Below are 13973 nucleotides of genomic sequence, written 5' to 3'. Positions count from 1 at the left end.
ATCATTTTTTCTCTGACTATTCTCAAGATTATTTGCTTTCTGATAACCCAATTTAATAAAATAAATAACTCTACTATCCTCTTTTCCTAAGATTTTCTTCTTGTCATATTTATATAAATTATTTAAGTTAAAATTAATTTGTATAAACTTATTTGAGCACATTTAACAATAGCATTTGTTAATAATTTGTTAACAGAGTTTGTTCATAGCATTTCTTTATTGATAGAATGCAGAAAAAGCAAGAATAGAATTGCTATAGTAAAATGATGCATGTTGTTATCATTCCATTGTCCTAATCAATGCTACTTTAGTAGGCATCTTCACTCATATTCCTGTTCCCCATTAACATATGAATCCTCCCATTGATTCAACATAATATTATTTACTTGTGGTTGAGCTAAAAAAAAAAAAAAAGCCAGAGCTAAGCATGGGTCACACAGTGCTGAGTCAAGAGGTTTAAGAAATTATATATCCTATTCCTATAACATCCAGATGACGATATAAGAAATATATGTGCCATAGGTATAGAATTGAGATTTTAATGGTATGGATAATTTCTGGAAAGTATTATATATTCATCAATGTAAAGTTTGGAGTAGAGATAGAGATGGGATTCAGGAAGTTAGAAGAGATTTAGAATTTCTTAGGCACATTTTGCAAAAAGTATCTGTTCATCAGTCATATAGCACAAGAGATTCTTTGGGTAAATAATGGAAGAGAGAAGGGACAAATATTTTTTTTTATTTTGTTAATTTTTTATTAACATGAGTACCTTACAGTCATTATTTTTGAACACTCAACATACAGAATATAAGTTTATTCTGTGTAGAGATCATCTTGGTGGCTTTTTTTTTTGTTCCTATGATTTAGCTAAGTGCCTTAAAAATAGTATATTCATAATACTATATGCCATGTCCATAGAAAGCATGACAAAAAGTTAAGTCAGTGAATTTTCTAGGAGTAAAAGAGAGAGAAATCCAGTGTTACCTCTCTAACAAGAATGTAATCAAGGAAAAGATCTGATTAGCATAGATACTGGCAATTGCTGGGGAGTGGGAAGAGATGGATGGAGAGAGAGAGAGAGAAAGAGAGAGAGAGAGAGAGGAGAGAGGGAAGGAGGGAAGGAAGGGAAAAGGGAGGAAGGGAGGAAGTAAATCAATAATAATCACTCAGTTTGTGAATATTTAAAATTCTTTCAGATAAATGTATGTCTTCTTGAATTAATTTGGGGGAACATAAAAGTTATGTGAATTGTGAGTGACTTTTATATTGATTCCTGGCAAAATTCTAGAACTTTTTATTAAAGGAATAAATTATGAGCACTTAGGGAAAAAACAGCAATCCCAAGATATGTACTTTGAGGATGAATCACACAATGCAAACATAATTTTAGATCAATTTAATAGAAAAATTAAATTCCATGGGCTAATTTTTTGTTCTTGTTTTAGGTTAATTCTATGATCTGTTAGAGGTAGAGAAGTCTTGAGTTGTAAACTCTCTCCATCACTATAGATTGACAATTTTTCAATCACTTAAAGTCAATTGTTGTGGACACGATAGTCATATTTTTTTTAATTTAATAAAAGGTCTTATGTTACTATTTTGTACCAAAAATAGAATGTTGGACTCCAAATCAGGAAGACCTGAATTTAATTCCTGTGTCTGATACTCACTAAGAGATTTTTGAACAGCTTAAATACTCTGTAAACCAAAATTTCTTCATTTATAATTAAGAATAAAATATCTGTGGTACCTAACTCATAAATTTGTGGTGGAGCATAAATAAACATTTGCTTACTTCTCTCTTTGACTGTGCTTTTGTCTGTGTACGAACTCTTTTGTGCCCTGTAATTGTAACCAGAGTATCCACTTCTTTGCTAGTGTTCTTCTTTACCCTGGATGGTTATCCAGAATTATGATTCAGATCTGAGTGTGGGCAATGCAATAATATCCTGCCCCCAAATGCCATCAAATGTACCCCTGTAATTTCCTTCTGACCAGTTAGCTCACCCCCATACCACATATGAACTAATAGCTCTGAACGTTGCTGAAGTTGCAGATTCGGTCACTCCCAAAGCCCATTTCTGGCTTCCGAGTGTGTACTGGTACAATCTGCACTGGATTGTACTCTATTCTCACTGGTATAATTGATGTTTCCTCCAAACATTCTAAGTTTCCATGAGCTGAAAATTTGTTTTATTTCATAATTTTGTGGGATCTGACAGTGCAGAAGTTTTTTAAGGTATTATTTTAAAAGTATTTAGATGGGAGTTTGGAAAAAGTGCTGCCTTATTCTGCCATTTTGGCTCTACCCCTCAATATTCATTTCTTACAAAGTATATAATGTACAAGAACCTAAAAGGAAATAATGAAAACAAATGGGAAAGAAAGGGATTTAGCAATGCCAAATCTTAAACTATTTTATAGAACTGTTATCAACAAGAGAAAACTGGTTAAAAAATAGATAACTTGATCAAGAGATTGCTATCAATTGGAATGACTGGAAAAATTATGCTATATGGAAGTAATGGATCTTTTCTCTTCAAACTGATAAATTCACATAAGTTCTGTTGTGATAACCACATATTTTAAAATCAGCCAGAGTCAAGAATTCAGGTTAAGGGAAAATCTTCAATTTTTATTCTCTGTCGAGGTGAAGAGAGATCTCAATAGCAATGTGAGCAGCTGTGACAGGAACCAGCCAGCAGGCTTTTTCTGCTTCTTTCTCCGCCCCTCTGCCTCCACCCACCAAAATCTTCATTTCCTATACAACACATCAGGACTTGCACAAAGAGTGGGCGGAAGCCATTCTTTCTCCAAGCATATATATTAATAGAGTATGGTCCAATTACTATTTAGCCTCATGTACTTGGGACCTCAGCATCAACTTGAGCTTCAGTCTATTACATTTACTACAGTTTTCTTGAAACCATTCATTTCATAATTTCTTACACAATAATATATCATTACATTGGTATATCATACCACCCATCTGTCCTATCAATAAGGTGGTTTTCTTACCCCACAAATGCTAATTCCAGTGGTCTTTTAAATTTCAACATTTACTCCTGACTTGTTGGAATCTTTACAAACTGTTAAGTCATTAGAGTTGATAGAGACAATAATTATCTAATTTAGCATGGTTCAGTATTATTGATCTGATCCTACAAGGAGATGTTATGGGCCCGAAGAAACAAGGTACTAAGTGGAACTGAGAAACAATGCTTGCCTTCACACCTTTACTCATTGGAGTTCACACATTTGGGAGATTTCAGAGTTTAGTATGAGATATCTGAATTCACACCTCCCTTGAAGCTCTCAGGGCCAGAGAGCACTCTGGGAGAAACCTATAATCCCACTGTCTCTCAAAGGAAATCATATATAAGAAACAGACAGAGGCTTTCTGGGAGAGTTCAGCTGAATTTAGATTGAGAGGGGAGCATCAGGTGAGTTCAGCCAGAAGCCCTCTCTTGGAGGCAAGAAAAATTCATTACAACTTTTACCTTGGTTCTGGCTGGAGGCAAAAGAAAGCAGAGGCAAAGAACAAGCTGCAAGAGCTCTTAGAACCAAGGAGAGAGAGAGAGAGACCTCTAAGAAAGCTATCCAGGCTATATTGAAGGACACAATAAAAGATCTGAACTTTTAGCATCTGGCTATGTTTGAGGTGGTTATTAATTTTAACTGAAACTAAGGCTGTCACCAGAAACCTCCCCAAGAAAGCCTGCTTCCAGAGAGAACCATCATATTATTTTAAAGAACAAGAACACCATACTGAGTAGCATAATTCATTTTACTATAAGCTATAGTCATTATTAATTTTTAAGTTCCTATGATGAGTATTGACTTATACCTACTTGCTAGTACTTATTCTATTTCTATTACCAGGATTGATTTCTGTTTTCTGAATATTCATATTTAACATATACTTCAAGGCACAGATCAAATTCTATATTCTCCATGAAGTCTTCCTTGAATTCTCCAAGCTACATTAAGAATTTTGCATATTTAACATTTAAAATAGGGCATAATTTTGTAGTATTTTGTTATGTTCCACTTATTTCTTGACAATTTATTAGCCTTACCTCTTTAATAGATTTTATTCTTCACTTGGACAGAGACCAAATTGCATATGTCTATTTGGTGTCTCTTAATTCTTTGTTTTGTGCATAATTCAATCTGAATAAATATTTCCTTATTCATTACTTAATAATCACAAAGTGATAAATTGGAAATATAGAAGTTGATACAATTCCTATGGAAAGTCATTTTAATTCATAGCAAATTCATGAACAAATGGTTCACTTTCTATATTGTTATATTTAACAAGGAACTATCACTGTTGTGAATATAGAACTAAGATATTTCATCTTCACTGTCCTGGGAAGCCATATAGTTCTGAATCAAGTTCATTCCTAAAGGAATCTTTTAAGTAAAGTAATTAAGTTATTTTTGAAACATTATTCATTGACTTATTAAACTCCAGCTTCCTGGAGAAAGATGATAATTGTAGTAATGGCTATTACTTAGAAGATTAAGATATTTCTTAAAAAGCATAAGGAAAAAAGGATAATCAAGGTGTGATATAAATCTATATTTATTCTGTGCAAAAAGAAAGGATGTTAACCATGGAAAAATCACATCTTCAATGTAATAGATTAGAAACAAGCTGTTAAACCTGTACATGTTCTGTACAACTCATCAGAGATGATGAGTTTGAATATTCAGCATGCTCCTTGACCTTTCTACACATATAAAATTCAAAGTTTAATCCTGATTTTCTCTGCATATTCCTGCATGCAACTAGGTGAGCTAATTCCCATCTACATGCTTTAAAAGGTTGTCTTCAATGGACATTGTAAAAAATGTTTTAAAATTTTATTTTCAGAATTTTCCCCTAAACTTTTTTCTGTAATTATTTCCTGATGTAGTAGATAGATGAAGCCAATAACTTTCTTCTTCTCTTATCTTACTAATGGTGTGTTCTGTTCTCAAGTGTTTCTTTGCTTCTCTTAAGCAAGAAAGAATAAATATACCAAAATCAAAGAATTTTAGGATCATGACAATAAGAGGTAGAAAAAGGTCCTTCAGAGGCTCTCTAGTCCAACTCTATCTTTATTGTAGGTAAGTTATAGGAAGCCCAGAGGGGTTATGTGACTTGCTCTGACTATAAATTCATTAATTATCTGGTATGTAACTAAGATCTTCTGAGGATTTCAGTGAGAATTTGTAGATTATTTTATTTATTATTATATTATTCTTCTAATATATATTATTATTCCTTAAAGTTCCAGGATCATTTGTTTAAAAAAATATTCAATGATATATTTTATATTACCATAAATTATATATTATTTATATATTATTCATGTATTGAATTTCACTTTTAATTATCATTTTATTTAAACTTTAGAAATCAAAAGGCCAAACACAATTAACAGAATGATATAATTGAATGGAGAGATGATCTCAGAGTATGGAAATTTGGGTTTAAGTCTTGATTTCAATATATATTGGACTATGTTTTCCTGTAATCTTTCAGTGTATCCAGAAACTTTCTAAGACTAAAAGGAATAGAATAAAAAAGATTTTTTAGGCATTTGCTATGTGCTAGTTACTTGCCTACAGATTAGGATACAGATATAAAACAGTAGTAGTCCATATCCTCAAATAAGTTGCATTTAAATCAGGGATACAAAATATATGGAGGAGACATATCCAAGGAGGGCAATTTGGTCTTGGGAAATAACAGGGATGGTGAGTGGAATCAGGGGGCTCAAAAGATCCACCCTTTCCAGAAGTGATATTAATGTATTAACAGAATAAGATAAAGAAAGCAGGGTCTAGGGGAGAATTCATGGGCACAGTGATATGGTAGGAAGATGGCATTGTCTGATATTGAGAGTCAGCTAGATGTAATGAGCTATCATTAATCAGCATAGAGCCAAGGTGAGAATTGAAAGTCTAATTAGAAGGAGCCATGTCAAGACTGGTAGCCCTATATAGCAATGGTATCAAATTCAAATCAATATAAGGGCCACCAAGGGGTGGAACTAAGATTGTGGAAAGAAGACACTTCTTTTTCTGAGCTCTCCTCATGGCCCTCAGATTAACAGCAAATCCAGCCTCTAAACTGGTTGTGGAGTGACAGTAACCATGAATATTGGGAATGTAACAAATTACCAGCAGAAGATAATTTCAAAGATCTCCAGAAAAGGTATTTCAATAGTACATGGAGGGAAATGGGCCTAGCACAGATGTCAAGTGCAGGCAATGTACAGTCCCAGAATGGTGTGGCTCTATGGGTCAGAAAATCACCAGAAGAGAGCTATAGCAATGTTTGCTACTCTATCCTAGTTGCAAACCAGCAGATCATCAGACTAGTTGTAAGACATACAACATAAATACAAAAGGCAAATAGTGAACCCCTAAATGCCAGAATTTCACAAGACCTGGCCATTCTCACAAAACATCAGAAGTTAGTTAGTATTGACCAAGCATAGCCACTGTCACTTGCCCTAAAAGCAGACCTCAGCCTTTAAAAAAAAATGAGCAAAAAAGCAAAAAAGAACTCTGACCATAAATAGTTTTTATGGTGAAAGAGAACAATAGATTTCACACCTGAGGTAACTAAAAGGAGATCGTCTCTAGATGAAGCCCCCAAAGGGTAATATAAATTGGTCTCCATCTGGCAAGGCTCTTTAAGAAAAATTAATAAGGATCTTAAAAGAGATTTAGAAGAAAAATGAGGAAAGGAAATGAATTTTGCAAGAGGGTTTGGAAAAGGAAATAGAAATTATCTGAAGAAAACTCCTTACAAAATAGATTCAGTGAAATAGAAAAAAGCATATAACTCCTTACAAAACAAATTTGACAAAAAGGAAAAAGAAGCAACTTCTTGAAAAACAGAAATTGTGAAATGGAAGAAAAAAAAATTATAGAACAAAACAACTCATTTAAACATTCAATTGGCCAAATACAAAAAGAATTTTAAAAGGTAACTGAAGAAAATAATTCACTAAAAATCAGAACTGAACAAATGGAAATGAATGACTCAATGAGACATCAAGAATCAATCAAGCAAAATGAAAAAACAGAAGAAAATGTAAAATACCTCATTGGAAAAACAACTGACTTGGAAAATAGATCTAAGAGAAACAATTAGGAATGATTGGACTTCTTGAAAATTATGATGAAAAAAAGAGCCTAGACATTATTTTTCAGGAAATTGTCAAAGAAAACTACCCTGATGTCCTAGAATCAGAAGGTAAAACAGACATTGAAAGAATTCATTGAAAGAATTCACCAATCACATCTTGAAAGAGACCCAAAAATGAAAATTCCAAGGAATAGCATGGAAAAATTGCAGATCAAACCATGGAAAGAATATTGCAAGCAAGCAGAAAGAAACAACTGAAGTACCAAGAAGCCACAATTAGGATTACCCAGGACCTAGCAACTTCCATTTTAAAGGATTAAAGGGCCTGGAATCTGATATTCCAAAAGGCAAAGGAACTTGGAATGCAGCCAAAATAAACTACTTTTTTAAAATGAGCATTTTCTTTCAGGGAAGAAGATGGACATTCAATGAAACAGATGAATTTCATTTATTTCTGATGAAAAGACCAGAGCTGAACAAAAAATTTGACCTCCAAATATAGATAGAACCCAAGAGGATCATAAAAAGGTTAAAAGAAAAGAACTCTTGAGAGCTATATCTCTGTCATGGGTATACATAGAGAGTGCAGATATAATTTGATTTTACTGTTTAATATAAAAAAGAAACTAAAGACTGAAAAGGGATGTACTGGAAAAAGGGGAAAATGGAGGGAAAATGAGGGAAATTATATGTCCTGAAGAGGCAAAGAAGACCTGTTATAATTAAGGGAAAGAAGAGAGGGGAGTTGAACATTGTTTGAATCTTACCCTGATCAGATTTGTCTCAAAGAGAGAATTTCAGACATATTTGGTTTCACAGAGAAACTTGTCTTACTTTATAGGGGAGTGGGAAGGGAAAGGGCAAAGGAAAGATGGAAGGTAATAAAAGAGAAAACAGAAATAGTAAGGGAAAGGTATAAGGAAGGGGGAGGGGCTATAAAGGGGGAGGGTTGCATGAGGGAAGTGGTGGTCAGAAGCAAAGTACTGGGGAGAAGAGAAAAGAGGAAAAAAGAGAAAAGCCTAAATTGGCATAAATAAGATGGTGGGAACTACAGAGTTAGTAATTTTAACTGTGAATATGAATGGTGTGAGCTCTCCCATAAAAGGGAAGCAGATAGCAAACTGAACTGAAAGCCAGAATCCTACAACATGTTTATAAGAAACACATTTAAAACAAATTGATACATACAGAGTAAAGGTAAAAGACTGGAGCAACTCTATTATGTTTCAGGTGAAGTTAAAAAAAAAAAAAAAGCAGGAGTAGACATCTTGATCTCAGATCAAGCTAATGCAAAAATAGATCTAATTAAAAGATGTAAGAAAGAAAATTATATCTTCCTAAACAGTAACATTGATAATTAAGTAATATCAATACTAAACATACTTGCACCAAGTGGTATAGCATCTAAATTTCTAAAGGAGAAGTTAAGAGAGCTGCAAGAAGAAATAGAGAACAAAAATATAATGGTGGAAGATCTGAAACTTGCTATCTTAGAACTAGATAAATCAAACCAAAAAATAAATAAGAAAGAAGTTAAGGAGGTAAATAGAATATTAGAAAAGTTAGGTATAATAGATCTTTGGAGAAAATTGAATGGGGACAGAAAGGAATACACTTTTTTCTCAGTGGCTCATGGAACCTATACAAAAATTGAGCATATATTAGGGCATAAAGACCTCAAAATCAAATGCAGAAAGGCAGAAATAGTAAATTCAATTTTTTTTCAAATCATGATGCAATAAAAATTACATTCAATAAAAGGCCAGGGGAAAATAGACAAAAAATTAATTGGAAACTAAATAATCTAATTCTAAAGAATGAATGGGTGAAACAGCAAACCATAGACACAATTAAGAATTCTATCCAAGAGAATGACAATAATGAGACAACATACCAAAATTTATGGGATACAGACAAGCAACTCTAGATACTTACTTCCATAAAATAAAGAGAAGATCAATGAATTGGGCTTGCAAATAAAAAAGTTAGAAAAGAACAAATTAACAACACCCAATCAAATACCAAACTTGAAATTCTAAAAGTAAAAGAAATTAATAAAATTGAAAGCAAGAAAACTAATGAATTAATAAATAAAACTAAGAGTTGGTTTTATGAAAAAAAAAAAACAACAAAATAGATAAAGCTTTAATTAATTTGATTAGAAAAAGGAAAGTGGAAATCAAATTGTTAATCTCAAAAATCAAAAGGGAGAATTTTCACCAATGAAGAGGAAATTAGAGCAATAATTAGCAGTTATTTTGCCCAACTTTATATCAATAAATTTGATAATCTAAGTGAAATGAAGGAATACCTACAAAAATATAGATTGTCCAGATCAACAGAAGAGGAAATTAATTAGTTAAGTAGTCCCATTTTAGAAAAAGAAATAGAACAAGCGATTAATAAACTTCCTAAATAAAAATCTCCAGGGCCAAAGGGATTTACATGTGAATTCTACAACATATTGAAAAAACAATTAACTCCAATACTACACAAACTATTTGAAAAAATAGGGGAAAAAGGACTCCTATCAAATTCCTTTTATGACACAGACATGGTACTGATACCTAAATCAGATACTATGAAAACAAGGAAAGAAAATATAGACCAATTTCCCTAATAAATATTGATGCAAAAATCTTAAATAAATGTTAGCAAAGAGATTACAAATATCATCCCTAGGATAATACACCATGACCAAATAAGATTTATACCATGAATTCAGGGCTGGTTCAATATTAAGAAAACTATTATCCCAATTGACCATATTAATAACCAAACTAGCAAAAACCATATGATTATCTCAATAGATGCCAAAAAAAAAAACAAAACAAAACAAAAAAAAAAAACACTTGATAAAATCCAGGATCCATTCCTATTAAAAATGCTAGTGAGTATAAGAATAAATGGACTTTTCCTTAAAATGATCAGTAGCGTCTATTTAAAACCATCAACAAGCATCATATGTAATGGGGGCAAACTAGAATCATTCCCAATAAGATCAGGGATGAAACAAGGGTGCCCACTATCACCATTACTATTCAGTATTGTAATAGCTTTGGCAATAAGAGAAGAAAACGAGATTAAAGGAATTAGAGTAAGCAATGAGGAACCAAATTTTCACTTTGCAGATGATATGATGGGATACTTAGAGAACCCTAGAGAATCCGCTGAAAAAACTACTAAAAACAATCCATAAGCTTAGCAAGGTTGCAGGAAACAAAATTAATCCACAGAAATCATCAACATTTTTATATATTACCAACAAAGTCCAGCAGCAAAAGATACTAAGAAAAATTCCATTTAAAATAACTGTAGACAATATAAAATATTTGGGAGTCGACTTGCCAAGGGAAAGTGAGGAACTATATGAACACAACTACAAAATACTTTCTACACAAATATACTCAGATTTAAACAATTAGAAAAACATCAAGTGCTCTTGGGTAGGCCAAGTGAAAGTAATCAAAATGAAAATGCTACCTAAATTAACCTACTTATTTAATGCTATAACAATCAAACTCTCAAGAAATTATTTTAGAATTAGAAAAATAATAACAAAGTTCATTTGGAAGAACAAAAGATCAAGAATGTCAAGGGAATTAATGAAAAAAATGAAAGTGGCATAGCTATGCCAGATCTAAAACTATATTATTAAGCAGCGATCATCAAAACTGTTTGCTACTGGCTAAGAAATAGAGCAATTGATCAGTGGAATAAGTTAGGTTCAAAGGACAAAATAGTCAATGACTATAGTAATCTAGTGTTTGACAAACCCAAAGACCCCAGCTTTTGGGATAAGAACTTACTATTTAACAAAAACTGCTGGGAAAATAGCAAACTAGTATGGCAGAAAGTAGGTATTGACCCAGACCTAATAATTTACATACCAAGATAAGGTTGAAATGGCTTCATGATCTAGACATAAAGAGTGACGTATGCAAATTAGAAGAACATAGTTTACCTGTCAGATCTGTGGGAGGAAGAAGGAATTTGTCACCAAAAAAGGACTGGAGATCATTACTGATCACAAAATAGATAATTTTGATTGTATTAAGTTAAAAGTTTTTGTGCAAACAAAACTAATACAGATAAGATTAGAAGAGAAGCAATAAACTAGAAAAACATTTTTTTGCATTCAAGGGTTCTGATAAAGGCCCCATTTCTAATATATAGAGAGAATTGACTCAAATTTATCAGAATTTGCCATTTGACAAATGGTCAAAGGATATGAACAGATAGATAATTGTCAAATAAAGAAATTGAAACCATTTCTAGTCATATGAAAAAGTGCTCTAAATCATTATTGATCAGAGAAATGCAAATTAAGACAACTTTGAGATATCACTACACACTCTCAAATTGGCTAAGATGACAGGAAAAGATAATGATAAATGGTAGAAGGGATATGGGAAAAATCAGACACTGATACATTGTTGATGGAATTGTGAACAGATTCAGCCATTCTGGAAAACAATTTGGAACTATGCTCAAAGAGTTTTAAAATTGTGCATATCCTTTGATCCAGCAGTGTTTCTATTAGCTTGTATCCCAAAGAGATCTTAAAGGAGAAAAAGGGACCCACATATACAAATATGTTTGTGGCAGCCGTAGTTGTAGTATCAAGAACATGGAAACTGAGTAGATACCCATCAGTTGGGGAATGGCTGAATAAGTTCTGGTATATGAAAGTTATGGAATATTATTGTTCTGTAAGAAATGATCAGCAGGATGATTTCAGAGAGGCCTGGAGAGACTTCTCTGAACAGATGCTAAATGAAATGAGCAGAACCAGGAGATCATTGTACACACCAATAGTAGGATTTTATGATGATCAATTGTGATGGATATGGCTCTATTCAACAATGAAATGCAAAGACCAGTTCCAATGATCTTGTGATGAATAGAGCCATCTACACCCAGAGATAGAACTGTGGGAACTGAGCATGATTTGAAACATAGCATTTTCGCTATTGTTGTTTGCTTACATATTATTTTCTTTTTCATTTTTTTTCCTGGTTTGATTTGATTTTTCTTGTGCAGCAAGATAATTGTATAAATATAAATATAAATATATATATATATTGAATTTAACATATATTTCCACCATGTTTAACATATATTGGACTACTTGCCATCTAGGGGAAGAGGGTGGAAGAATGCAGAGAATTGGAACACAAGGTTTTGCAAGGATTAATTTTTTAAAACTATTATAGCTTTTTATTGACAAACCACTGACCTTTGCAAACACTTCTTTTCCAACTTTTCCCCTACTTTCCTCCACCCCTTCCCCTAGATGGCAGGCAGTCCCATACATGTTAAACATGTTAAAGTATATGTTAAATAGAATATATGTATACATATTTATACAGTTATCTTGTTGTACAAGAAAAAATAAGATTTAGAAAAAATAGCCTGGGAAGAAAAACAAAAATGCAAACAAACAACAACAGAAAGAGTGCAAATGTTATGTTGTGATCCACATTCATTTCTCCATGATCTTTCTCTGGGTATAGCTGGTTCTGTTTATCACTGATCAACTGGAACTGATTTGGAACCTCTCACTGTCAAGGATAGCCACTTCCATTAGAATTGATCCTCACATAGTATTGTTGTTGAATTGTATAATGATCTGGTTCTGCTCATTTCTCTTAGCATCAGTTCATGTAAGTGTCTCCAAGCCTCTCTATTTTCATCCTGATGGTCCTTTCTTACAGAACAATAATATTCCATAATATTCATATACCATAATTTACTCAGCCATACTCCAATTGATGGATAGCCATTCAATTTCCAACTTCTAGCCACTACAAAGAGGGCTGCCACAAATATTTTTGTACATATAGGTCCCTTTCCCTCTTTTAATATCTCTTTGGGATATAAACCCAGTAGTAACACTTCTGGATCAAAGGGTATGCACAGTTTGAATATAGTTCCAAATTGCTCTCCAGAATGGTTGGATCCATTCACAACTTCACCAACAATGAATCAATGTCCCAGTTTTCCCACATCCCCTCCAACATTCATCATTATCTTTTCCTGTCATCTTAACCAATCTGACAGGTATGTAGTGGTATCTCAGAGTTGTGTTAATTTGCATTTGTCTGATCAATAATGATTTGGAACACCTTTTCATGAGTAGAAATAGTTTCAATTTCTTTATTTGACAATTGTCTGTTCATATCCTTTGACCATTTGTCAATTGGAGAATGGCTTGATTTCATAAGAAATTAGAGTCAATTCTGTATATATTTTGGAAATGAGGTCTTTATCAGAACCTTTAACTGTAAAAATGTTTTCCCAGCTTATGCAAGGGTTAATGTTAAAGAATTATCCTTGCATATGTTTTGAAAATAAAAAGCTTTAATAGTAAAAAATAACAATATAAAAACCAAAAATAAAAATAAAAATAAGAGCCACCAAGCCATCCAAAGAATTCCCAGCAGCTCAATATTGACTTAGGAAACCAAATGTGAACATTTTCATATTCTATTATATTTTTATTGATTTTTGTCTTAATGTAGGTACTATTCAAAATCTATGGACAATTTTTATTGTTGAAAATTTCTGGAGGCAAATTATAAGGCACAAGAAAAGAGGTTGATGGCTCTTGGTTTTCTGAAAAGACTTTTATCTTGACTTTGAAGATATTCATTCCAAATGCTGAAGGGAGAAAAAGAACAAGTTCATAGGATCAGATATCAGCTATTTACCATTTTTTTTCTTCAAAGCTTCCTAAGCAGCCTTAGATAAGTTTATACTTGTGATGAGAAACTAAGCCATCTATGTAAAATCTGGAAAAGTTCTCATATAGGAC

This window comes from Antechinus flavipes, chromosome 3 (genome assembly GCF_016432865.1).
Source record: "Antechinus flavipes isolate AdamAnt ecotype Samford, QLD, Australia chromosome 3, AdamAnt_v2, whole genome shotgun sequence".
Lineage (NCBI taxonomy): Eukaryota > Metazoa > Chordata > Mammalia > Dasyuromorphia > Dasyuridae > Antechinus > Antechinus flavipes.
The sequence above is the reverse complement of the archived record's forward strand: the minus strand, read 5'-3'. Positions refer to the sequence as shown.